Genomic DNA, 13,254 nt, shown 5'->3' with positions numbered 1-13,254 from the left:
CGCCTCCGACGCTGTGGATCTGGATCTGGTCACCGCCGGCTGCTTCTTGGGTAAAGAAATCGCCCGGTGAGGATACCGGATCCTCTTCTTTCACCTCCATCTCGATGTCTTCCTCGTCTTCGTCGCTCGTTCCTCCCAATTTCTCCATCCCTTGCGACATTAAAACTGTGTTTCTGGGGAGTTTTCGGGCTCGAAACCCTAAGAAGGTCCTCGATTTTCCATTTTTAGGGATCTAGGACCTGCAGTCTTCGACTTTTTTTGAAAAATTACGGGAATCGGAGCAAAAAAAAAAAGATGATTAAAACGATTAATCGATCTGGATAACTCGCCCGATCTACAGCTTGAAACCCTAAAAAAAGTCCTCAATTTTTCGTTAAGTGGATGGGTCTAGGCCTTGAGAGCAGCTGAATTTCATGGAAAATTCAAGAACTCCTAATTTTAGCCCTAATCCCTCCAGAAATTTCCATTTTCAGAGATCCGGAACCTAAAATCTGCAATTTTCAAAAAAAAAATCCCAGCGAAATTGAGCTCAAACGATGTATCGAAGTCGTCAACTCGCCGGCTTTTTACTCTGCCGGCGAGCTCCGGCAATCGAAACAGCAACGCGAGCAGAGACGATCTCCGACAGTGGTGCGCGCGCTCTCGCGCGCAGACCCACGGCTTCGCATGGCGCGACGCGGCGGCGGCGGAGTTTTTTCCCCTCTCACGGGGTTTCGCTCGTGTGAAGCGAGTAGAAGCGTGTTAGGTGCTAGGGTTAACACGAATGCTTTGTACGCGTGAGATGAGAGGAATGGTGTGAGGTCCGACGGCGGAGATGGGGACACGTGTACGGCGTGGATGGCATGGAGCGTACCCGCGAAAGAGGCACGCCCGAGAACGGAAAAGCGTGACTCGTCGTGGTTACTGTTGATAATGATAAATATTGGATATAATAAATGTAAAGTTGGTGGTCATGCTCTTGGCATGGGTTTCTAGTGTTTACTTTCTCAACTTTATTTATTTAAAAAAAAATCAAAGAAATAACATGGTATTTTTGAAGATATTGTTAGCGATAGATGAAAATAGGATAAGTTGCGGATGGTTGTAATCATCTATACCTTCACTAGAACTTATTAATCATTCATAACACCCCTGATTTACACACTGGCTGCAGTCCATGGTGAACACCAGAGATGTTAGAGCATCTCCAACAGCTTCCCCAAAATTTTCTCCAAAATGGAGAAACAAAAGTCATATTCTCCAAATTATTTTTGCTCCAACTCCAACAACTTCCCCATTTTGAAAAATCGCATTTATTACAATAATAAAGCTTTCTCCAAAAATTTGGAGAATGCTGCAGATTTAGGGAAGGCTCCCTATTTTTTCTCCTCCTTCCCTATTTTGGGGAATGGGATGGGGAATCTGTTGGACCAAAAAAAACCTCTATATTCCCCAAAATTGAGTATTTCAAGAAGATGGGGAAGCTGTTGGAGATGCTCTCAATGCAACCAAATTTCTTCACAACTAATGCATGATGTCCAATTCTGGAAAGCATTTTTTTTATTACTCCCCTACATCTTTCATATTTTGAACATAGTGCTCAAAATTTTCAGGTGGCTGCTAACTAGGACTATTTCCAAATATTTCCAAAATAGGCTGTGCATCTTAATTATAAAACATTTCTCTAAACGAAAAGGGATTAAAATTAAGGAAGTAACTATGGAGTCAACATTAATTAGATTGTGGAGGTAGTGTTTTCGATAACTGTGGTTGTTCTTTAGGCTCTTGACCAAACTTTGATGTATCAATCAATACAGATGCATATCGTGTATTCTAAGTAGGGCTGTCCATCCGGGCCGGCCCGGCCCGGCCCGGCCAGGAAAACCGGGCCCGGGCCGGGCAAAACCCAAGCCCGGACCCGGGCCCGGGTGGTCCGGGCCGGGTCCGGGCCCGGGCCCGGGCCTGAGCGGGCCGGACACCGGGCCGGCCCGGTTTGTTTTTTTTTTTAAATTTTGTTTTTTTTTATTTTTTTAAATTTTAACAAAACCATAAATTATAAATTATTATAAAAAATGTCATAAATTTTATTAATAACTTGAAATGAAATGACATAAATTACAAGTACAAAAAATGATAAAAATAACTTCTTTATTAATAATCGGTAAATCCTTTACAAGTATAAATTTATTTCGAAATTCGTCGCATCACAATAGATGAGTACATCCCAACTAGGTTGGCACCTACTCACCCATATCACTATCATTTGCAACTTTTTTCGAAATAATTTAATTCAAATTTAAAGCTAAGAAATAAAAATTACAATTTTATGAATATTATCTAATCATTATATCTATCTGCTAGTCCCAACTCTTCAAATTTATCTTCAATCATAGCAATCCGTTCGATGCCTTGTGTTCGCTTCTCGTATCTCCACCAATCCTGTAAGCACATCACCGCTTGTACAGTATACGGATCTAAGCATGTCCTGTGGTCGTCGATCAAACGTCCTGCTGTGCTGAAAGCGGATTCCGAGGCTACAGTCGAAACCTGCACTGATAGTAAGTCACGAACCATGGTGGAAAGTATAGGATATGAAACTGATCCATATACTTTCCACCATTGCAAAATATCTAAAGCATTTCCTTGACATTTAACTAAGGAAGCAGATAAATATTCGTCTATTTCAGAAACCTCTAATCCTGATGAAGTTCCAGATCCACCAGTTAGTTCAGCTACCATTGCATACCTATCAAAACTTACACTTTTACCTCGACCTGTGCTCGAAGCTGAAGGTGCCGAAGCTGAAGACTGTTGTGTAGCTACACCATATCTAGCTGCATACTCATCATATAAGGTTTGAAAATAATTTCTAATAGCTACATAATGAGTAGTAGCAGTAAGGGTGGATCCATCATCTAAGTCTATAATCTGTCCACCATATAATGATTGTAACAAACTTCGAAGGCCAATTTCCTTCAAGCATGGATCAATAAGAACACCAATACCAAAAATATGAGGAATAGGCCTAAAATACTTATTAAATTTACTCTCCATTTGAAAAATTATATTTCCAAAAGTATCATCCATACGATATTTTGCAAAAAATTTTTGAATATTTAAAATTTGTAAAGCAGCTAAAGTAATAGTTGGATAATAACAACCAGATAATAACATAGTAGCATCATAAAAAACTTGTAACATCTCATTTAATTTACATATAACTGTCCATTCATCTTCAGTTATTCCATAAGCACTACCAGAGCTAGAACTAGAAGCATAAAAATTTATAAAATCATTTATAATTTCTTTATATTCTATTGCTACAGATAACATTGCATAGGTGGAATTCCACCTATGGTCAACATCTTTTGGAATTAGTCTAGGCTTATAATTTTTTCTTTTACAACATTGTTTCCATCTTTTAATTCTCATTTCAGAAGCATTATGCATATTAGTAACTGTTCTAACTTTTTCTATCATGGGTTTAATTTCAGAAAATGCACTTTGAACAATTAAATTTAAAATATGACAGATACATCTAACATGAAAAAGCTCACCATGACATGGCAATGACAAAGTTATTTTCAGAAAATCAACAGCTACATTATTATTACTTGCATTATCTAGTGAAATAGTAAATATTCTTTGATCAATTTTTAGTTGTCCAAGTTCTTCAACAATTAAATTTGCAACATTAATACCAGTGTGTGCCTCTTCAATTGCAATAAAAGAAACAACTCTTTTAAACATTTTCCAACTTTCATCAATCCAGTGTGCTGTTATACATAAATAACCAGTTTGCACTCTAGATGACCAAATATCAGAAGTTAAAGAAAATTTGCAGTTTAAATTTTGAAAATAAGAAATTATTTTTCCCTGTTCCTCAACATAATATTTTAAAATATCACGTTGACAGGTTTGACGAGAAAATTTTGTAAATGCAGGATAAAAACCATCTCTAAACATATCTTCAAATTCATCATCTTCTACTAATTTAAAAGGAAGGTTTTTAAGAACAATAAAGCTGATTACGCATTTCCGGGCTCTGGCAGCGTCATAATTCCAACTGCCGAGGGTACCCGATGAGGATGATTGGGAAAGCATAGACTGCCGGATATCACCTTGTAGATTTTGGCCTTTGTTGTGTTTTTCAATATGCCGTTTGAGATGGTTGGTGCCGCTCTTATGATGAGCTTTGAATATCTGGCCGCACAGCGCACATTTCGCATTCTGAGAGATGATCCTACCGTGTTCATCCTTGGTGACGTCTATCTTCTCAAAAAAATTCCATACATCAGACCTCGGCCTTTTTGGAGCTCTTGGTGCCGTAGATTCGTCGCCACCAGATTCAGGATTAACACCGGTAGGATGAGGAGTTGTTGTAGGAGGACTCATCTCTGGATCGGTAGGAGTTGCATGTTGCTCTTCATAATCAGACCCAGAAGCCATTTGTTGGAAGTATTAGAAAATACAAAAGATTATAGGATAGTATATTATTGTATAAGAGAGTAGTAGAGAGAGAAATAGATGAGTTTTGTTGTGAGAAAATGAATTGAAACCCCCCCTCTATTTATAGAACCAGCCCCCTAGGTAAATGACCAAAAAACCCTCGAAAAATAGCCGTTTTTGACCGTTTTAAGGGGCAAAACGGTCAAAAGGCCAAATCTGGCCGTTAGGCCAGATTTGGCCCGGGCCGGGCTGGGCAACGGTCACCTTTGTGACCGTTATGGCCGGGCCGGGGCTGGCCCGGCCCGGCCTGGCAAACGGTCACCTTCGTGACCGTTCGCCGGGCCGGGCCGCGGGCTGGCCCGGCCCGGCCCTGGCAACGGTCACGCTTGTGACGTTATGGCCGGGCCGGGCCGGAGCCCGTCCGGCCCAGCCTGGCCATTCGAAGAACCAGTGCCCATTTTTGGCACTGTTCCGGGCCCGGCCGGCGCCCCGGACAGGGTTCGCCAACGGCGACCGGGCGCCGGCCCGGCGACGACCGGGCCGGGCCGGGCCGGACACCGGGCCGGGTCCGGGCTCCGGGCTTTTTGGACACCCCTAATTCTAAGCATGTGTATCTAGCTGATCCAAGATAAACTTCTTGAGACTACTGGTATTGTTTACTGATAACTAATACGGTATGGCAATGGTTACTGGTTAATAATGACGAATACATGAGGAGGTTTGGAATTGAAGTGAAAATGATTTCAGTGTTGAGTTGGAGGGGTGAAACATTAATAAAAAAGAAAGAAAGAAATTAGCAGAAGGCTTGTGGTTGAATTATTTATTCCATCTACCAAATGCTTTTGGCTCAAAAAGCAGAAAACTGCCAATTTTCTGATATCATTAATGTTGGGATTTTTAGATCTTGCAAAAACCCTGAAAACCACCAAACGCAACAAATATAATCACACAAGATTTAACGTGGAAAATCATCAACAGGAGAAAACCACGGGATCAAAATCAATCCACTATCACCTCTAAATTATAATTTTTTACACGGACAAAGACTGCCAAACCCTTTCTCTCACAATACCCTTGGACCGGGTTATACCATCTAAAACCCTGATTACAAGAATATTGTCTCTCTCCTTCTCTCTACTCTCCTTGTTTTTTCCTCAAACAATAGAATAATATATAGGGAAACCAAAATCCTATCTCTAGCCTAACTTCCTAATTAGAATAGGATTTAAACTCCTAATCATGATAAGACTTAATCTCCTAATCATGATAGATATCTAACCCTATCTAATTTTCATGAAGTTATACAAAGAATCAAAGACACAATTTTAACTTGCCCGCCAAGTTAACTTGGCCTCTAAGAAAACTACTAGGATTGGGCCTAGCTTTCAAACCCGCATCCGACTTAGAGTTTGAGTTGGTACCAAATATATCCTCCCTCGACGAAAAATCTCCAAGTGTCTCAACAGCTTTAGAATAACTCACTCTCTTCTTCTTGTTCTTCACCTTTTCCTTGTGGACAAGAGTCTGAGAAGAATCACCTACACCATTAACAGATCGCCCATCTAAATAGCAAATATGGTTGCTATTCTTCCTCCCTCGTAAAATTAAATCGCCATCTTTATACACTTTGCACCACTCACCTTCACCCATATACTTGTACACACGCGATGCTATCTCACCTAACGAAATTAAATTAGCATCACATGACGACACGTATCTCATAATGAAGAATTCTGACCTTCCTAGTGTGAAGCTTGAGGCGAACACTTCCACCACTTTCAACATTCATCTTCTCGTTGTTTACAACAATCACGTCGCCAAATTCTTTATCCGTCTTCAATGTGTCAAAATAATTTTTATTATTACAAACGTGCATAGGGGCTGCAGAATCTAACACTTAAGTGTTACTCGCATCAGTACATGTACTCTACATCAACAACACTACATCTTCATCACATACAACCACCGAGGAGTCTGCCTTCTTCTCATTTTCTTGAAGCTTCATCTGTCTAATGCTCTTCAAATCATCTCGCATCTGGGAACATCTGAACTGAATGTGATCCTTCTCTCCGTAATAATAGCACTACCTTTCGCTGTCATCTTGGGCCCGATATTTTGACCTTCCTCGATAACTATCACATCTCCCCTTACTCTTCCCTCGATTAGAACATTCAAAAGCTAATGCACTCTCACTACCATTAGATACACTCTCCTTCCCATCATTCTTTCATTCTCATGTAGCAATGCTGTCACATCGTTGAACTTTAAAGTATGCTTCCTAGCAATTATCGTCTGAACTAACGACTTGTACGACTTCGGTAAGGAAGACAATAGGAGTAGCGTCTGCTCTTCTTCTTTAATCTCCTCATCAATATTCATAAGTTGTCAAACTAGCTGATTAAAGGCAATGATGTGGTCTTGAATTGCAGTACCTTCTTCTATCTTCAACAAATAAATCTCCATCCTTAAACACAATAGGTTGGTCATCGACTTTAACGCATAAATCCCCTCGAACCTTTCCCACAACCCCCTTGGTGTGGTCTCTTGTATAACATTATACTTGATCTCGGGGGCGAGTGCCAAATGAATTGTGCTAACCTCCCTCTTTTATATGGAACTCCATTCTGGTTCCTTCAATTCTTTAGGTTTCTTCTCATTCAAAGCTTGATCAACACCCTGCTGTATAAGAATATCTTGAACTATGTACTGCCATACTATAAAAAAATTCTTTCTTTTGAATAGCGGAATATCAAACTTCGAACTCGAAGAAGTCATCATCCTCTAACCACAATCAAAATTCAAATCAGTTACTGTAGAGGTTGAATTTGATAAAACCAATATCAAAAACAAACTTAACATGTTGAAAAACTCTAGGAACGACTCCTGGATCACCAAAATCTGCCTCTAAATCCTCGATCAAAAGACAAATCAATCTGCATCGTCGGATTTGATTTAAAAGTTTGTAAGCAAACCCTCACCCACGTGAATAGTGTTCCCACCGTTGCTACAGTATTCCCTACTATAGTACCTTTTTTTTGTTCCCCCGATATCGATCACCATGCTTCGACCGCTGACGCCTTCACCAATCGCACACCGGTCAAACCTCCACGAATCGTCGAATCCTGCTCTGATTCCACTTGTTGGGATTTTTAGATCTCGCAAAAACCTTGAAAACCACCAAACGTAGTAAATAGAATCACATGAGATTTAACGTGGAAAACCCTCAATAGGAAAAAACTACGGAATCAAAATCAATCCACTATCACCTCCAAATTATAATCTTTTACACAGACAAAGACTGCCAAACCCTCTCTCTCACAATACCCTTGAACCCGATTCCACCCTCTAAAACCTTTATTACAAGAATATTGTCTCTCTCCTTCTCTCCACTCTTAATGAATTTTCCTCCAACCCTTGAACATCAATGAGTTGTGTAGGTCCAATGAGAACATCAATGAGTTGTGTAGGTCCAATGAGAACACCACATGTGTTTTGAAGGTTATAGATGCAGGTGAGAATCAACTAGCAACATTTCTGAGGTTCTATGTATCTTTTGACATCATGAAAATAGGATTTGCTAATGCATGTAGAAGACTATTTTGGGTAGATGGTTGCTTCTTTAAACATGCATGTGGCGGAAAACTTTTATGTGCTATTGGGAAGGTTGGAAATAATCAAATGTGGCCTATTGCATGGGTAGTTGTGGAGGGAGAGACAAAAGCATCTTGGTTTTGATTTTTGAGAGTGTTGACCAGTGATTTATATATGGGTAGTGGTGAGGGCTAGACCATCATATCTGATCAACATAAGGTAATGTAGTTATGAGTAATTCTTATTTGAACCTCTGTTACTTGTGTCTATTTAATTGCATCATCTTACATTTGAGTTTTTTTTGCAGGGTTTGGTTCCTACTATACATAAGGTTTGGCCAGATATTGAACACAGACAATGTGTTGGGCACATTTACTCAAACTGGATAAAATTCACACGAAGAGCACTCCAAAGGTAATTTTGGACTTGTGTGAAAGTTACCACCATGCGGGAGTTTGCATGTGAATCTAAGAAGCTAAAGGATATGTTAGCTCAAGCATATGAGGATTTTATGCAAAGAGATCCAAACACATTCTGTAAGTCACACTTCAAAACTCATAGCAAAACTGACTCAGTGGACAATAACATGGCAGAAACATTCAATTCTTTCATTTTACTTGCAAGATACAAACCAACCATCTCAATGTTAGAAGATATTAGACTGGCTTTGATGGATAAAATGCAAAATAAATTTGCACTTCTAGATAAATTCAGTCGTCGTGGGATAGCACCAAGGATAGAAAAGAAACTGAAGAGACATACAATGAGCAAACATTGTGTCAAGTTCATTGAAATGGTGGAAATGATCAACAGACAGGATTTGAAGTCAGACATAGAGGGTTTAATCATGATGTTAATTTGGCAAATAGGACTTGTACTTGTAGAGTGTGGGATTTGACAGGAATCTTATGAGAATAGAGGTTGAGGACTATGTGTCTGACTATTATAGGAAAGATACTTACATGTTGTGTTATACAAAGTTGCTGAATCCTGTTGAGGGTAGCAAATTCTAGGACATGGAAAGAGAGGGTATGGTTTTGCCACCGAATATTGTCAAGAGGAAGCTAGTTAAGCCAAAAACTACTAGCAGGGGAGACTTTGATGAACCAACAAGAAGAATCAACAAGGCTTCAAGAGCAAGAGTCCTAACAAAGTGTTCTAATAGTGGAGAAAGTGGACATACTAGAAAGAATTGCCCACATCTAAAACAGACACCTCATCAAGTAAGACTATTTGGTTTATTTCTACTTTTATGTATTAAGTTGAATGGTATTCACTACACGAATATATTCTTTTTTCTTGCAATGTAGATACCACAATCTCAAGCAAATGATGGAGGTTCAACCAGCAATGTAGGATTAACAAAAAATATGGGTAGCATACCAAGGGGAAGTAAGAATAAAATAGGTCAATTACAAGATGAATTAACCAGAAACAATATTCCTACACCATCTTCAATAATAGTAGAGAGAAGGGCCAAGAGAACCACCACTAGAAGAGAAACGAGGGCACAATCAGGTCTAGAAATTAATGCTAGAGGGAAAGATAGAGGAAGGGGAAGATCTAGAGGTAGAGGCCATGGACATGAGGGAAGCTCAGAAGCTAGAGGAAGTGGTGGAGATAGTGGCATAGGCATGCCTGAAGGCTATGGACTGTGGCAGGGTGAGCATGGTGATATGTATTTTAGAGGATCAAGTCAAGAACCACTAGTATTTATTGGACCTTCAACTCAAAATGATTCTCAAATGTTGGACTAATTTGTAAATTTATGGTTAAATGTACATATTTGTTTGTATTTTCAGATGTATATTGGGATTAGGTTGAATCTGGAAAAACTATGACCAATTTAGCCTATATTATTATTTCTAAGTATTTTGTGCATGTTTTTGTAGATGCAATTATTTTGGCAATGACAATATATTCTCAATGTGGTTATTTTCAAGCTGTACATATTGTGTTCAGGTTTTGTGTATATATACAAGTTGTGCATATGTACAAGGGTATATATACAAGCTGTACATGTATACAAGCTATGCATGTATACATGTTGTGAATATTGCATATCCAGATTTTGGGGTTTTGTTGCATGTTTATTGACTAGATGTAGATATTGACAGGATGTACATGAATAACATATATCAGTTGCACATTTATCACACACATAAACATAACTTGATTTCATTACATGATCTCTTACATGAGTCAAGTCTGTTTTTACAATCACCCATTTTTAACAACATACAAACCCAAACAAATTATAACCAAAACAAGATAGAAAATAACCCTCTTCATCATTCTCATCTTCACAACCTGCAACTCAATTTCATTCTCCATTAAATTTTTTTCTCTTCTCAGTTTTTTCAACTTCTGCATACATGATTCAATTTCAATCTGGCACATGTCAAATTCTTCTTTCATCTTGGCAATTTCATTACAAGATTCACTAAGCTGGTTCTTGGCAGTGTCATCGATTGCCTTTAACGTTCTCCTCAACTCTCTAAATTCTTATCTTAGAAGTGGAAATAGTTGAGAAGTAGCCATATACATAGGAGCGTCAAACCACTCCTAAAGCCCACAATCACCACTCTGATAAAATTGAAGAAACACAAATATCATAAAACTATTTTACTTGCAAGAAAATTAAAAATTTTAAGAACATACACTGTATTTGGGGGCAGTGATAGAATCTCCTTCATGGGTTATCATTTGTCATCGAAGTATAGAACTCACACTCTAATCCGCAACGACAAACTTTCAAACCACAGCTCCTACCCACTTCATTCCACCGTCATATACACATCAACCTATTGAAACCATGGCCAGAGCTTACAATGCTGCTAATTGATTGGGTACTAGAGCTTGAAGATGGCATGACAAAGTGCGAAGAGACCAATTTTCTCCCTATGAAGCCCTAATTCCCTTCAATCCCTAGTTTCATCCCCAATTCTTAAAAACCCTAATTTTTAAAACCCTATTCAACTTTATATTAACTTAATTGCTACACCATGTCATCTCTCATCTGTCACATCAGCATAAAATCTATTAAAACGGATGCTCACGTGCCCTCACATGATAAATTAGCTGTTAGATTGAACTCTATCATCGGAAATGCCAATTTGACATTGTAAAAGCGACTTTATAGACTAAACTATCGCCGATATCAATTTATAAGCTAAACTGGTATAGGGGTGTCACTTTATAGGCTAATATAGTATTTTGGCCTTTTTTATGATATATATTGACAAACAATTCTTTCACACTATTTACAAAGCCTCGTGGTAGGACTCTCCAGATTTCCTCTGCATGTATGCATGTGTTAGTTATGCCTTCAGTGACCCAATAGCTACCTTAAGGGGCAGACTCAGCTTTTGTTTCTTAACATATTCCTTTAATATATTCCTTTCATTAATCTCCTTGACTTTCCGTATTAATACTACCTATTAGAACAGAAGCATTCCAAGGGTTATGATTTCATCATTTTGCACTATGAACATATGTACATGGGGGTTTTCGTATGAGTCGGGAGACATGTATTTTAAGGAGTTTATAGGGTGAGAGAGACCATCTGACTTGTTATGACAAATCCCTAGAATAAACTAATATCAATCACATGAGAGCACGAAAAATATCGAGAACACATGAACACAAATATATACGTGGTTTTGCTTGTAGGTCCATGGGCGAAAGAGGATAATAGCTTTACTAAATTGTGAGGAATACAATATGGAGATATCTTAACCATTCAATCCTAAATCACACCTAAAAGCCTAATATAATCTCTCAACTAAAAGAACAAAAGAGAAAAATATCAAATAGACTTCACAAAAGAACTTTCTTCTTAATTGGTGCTATGTAGATTAATGATCGTAATTAGCTTGAAAGACTGTACATAAATAGCCTTGGAGACCCCACCTCATTGCTATCCACGGAATAGGAGTTCTAGTTGGAATAGAAGTCTACATGTTCTAAAGCCCAATAAGAGTCCAAGTAGGAATATCAATTATTTATCCTTGTCAAAATAGAAATTTGAATTCATATAATTATTCCACATTCCCATAAGATAAAAGACTCCTATTGACTGCAGCCTCTGCTGATGCGGCATAATTATGTACCAAAATTACAAGTGCACAATTGATCAAGTTATAGTATAAAAATATCGATCCCACGAGGAAGGTGATTTTAAGAGATTATTAGAAATGGTTCTTATGTTTTGTGTATGACAATTAGGAATAAAGAATAAGTGTGATTTTGATGAGTGGTTGTTTTGATTTATGTGCAAGAGATAATAAATTGAATTTTAGAGAAGAAAGAATCAAAGAATAAATGAAATCACAAGGCAAGAAATATGAATTAATAAAATCAAGAAATAAAACTAAGAATGAAAAGAAAATTTAAGAAAGTTAAGATGAAGGATTCAAAAGAGGCAAGAAATCTAGAATATAATCAAATAACCAATTTCAATTACAAAATATAAATTATTATATTTTTATCATATTTCAACTTAGATTTATTAAGCATAGATTATCAAACCATTTAAGGAAAGTGTAACCTATCAAATTATCATCTAAGTCAAAATTACTATTCATGATAAGAACAACAACATGATAATAATCCTAGAATTCATAAGCATAACCTATCAAACCATTTAAGGAAAGCATAGATTATCAAATTCTTCTTCTACCGATTAGTTCTTTAGTTGATTATCCTAAACATGAACATTTTAAGTGCAAGAGAATAATTCATATAATATAAAAGAAATTAGACTAGTTTCATACAATTCTAAGATTCCTACAAGAATTAAATTCACATCTTAAGAAATAAAAACAAGAAAAAGAAGACTAATTACAAAATTAAAAAGAAAAGAAAAATCTAAACTATGAACAAGAAATAAATCTAATTACAAAGAAAATAAAAATCTAAACTACAAAATAAATTACAGAAATTAAATGCAAGAAAATTTAAAGAGGGAAAAATTATTATTATTAATTACAACTAAAGTTATAATTTTTTGAAGGCCTTCTCAATTAAGAGTAGCCCTCCTCTCCAAAAGGAGTTTACAAAATTTTCACACCCTTAACCCCTCACTCTCTACCCCTATTTATAGTAATCTTCAATGAATATAAGCCATTGGATTTGTCTTGAGCCCCAAGCAACAATCTTCACATTTGAATTATTTGATTTTCAAAAGAAAAATAAAAATCCAATTTGTAGTAGTCCAAAGTCCGGTCCATCATT

The sequence above is a fragment of the Asparagus officinalis genome, chromosome 10 (assembly GCF_001876935.1).
Source record: "Asparagus officinalis chromosome 10, Aspof.V1, whole genome shotgun sequence".
Taxonomy (NCBI): Eukaryota; Viridiplantae; Streptophyta; class Magnoliopsida; order Asparagales; family Asparagaceae; genus Asparagus; species Asparagus officinalis.
The sequence above is the reverse complement of the archived record's forward strand: the minus strand, read 5'-3'. Positions refer to the sequence as shown.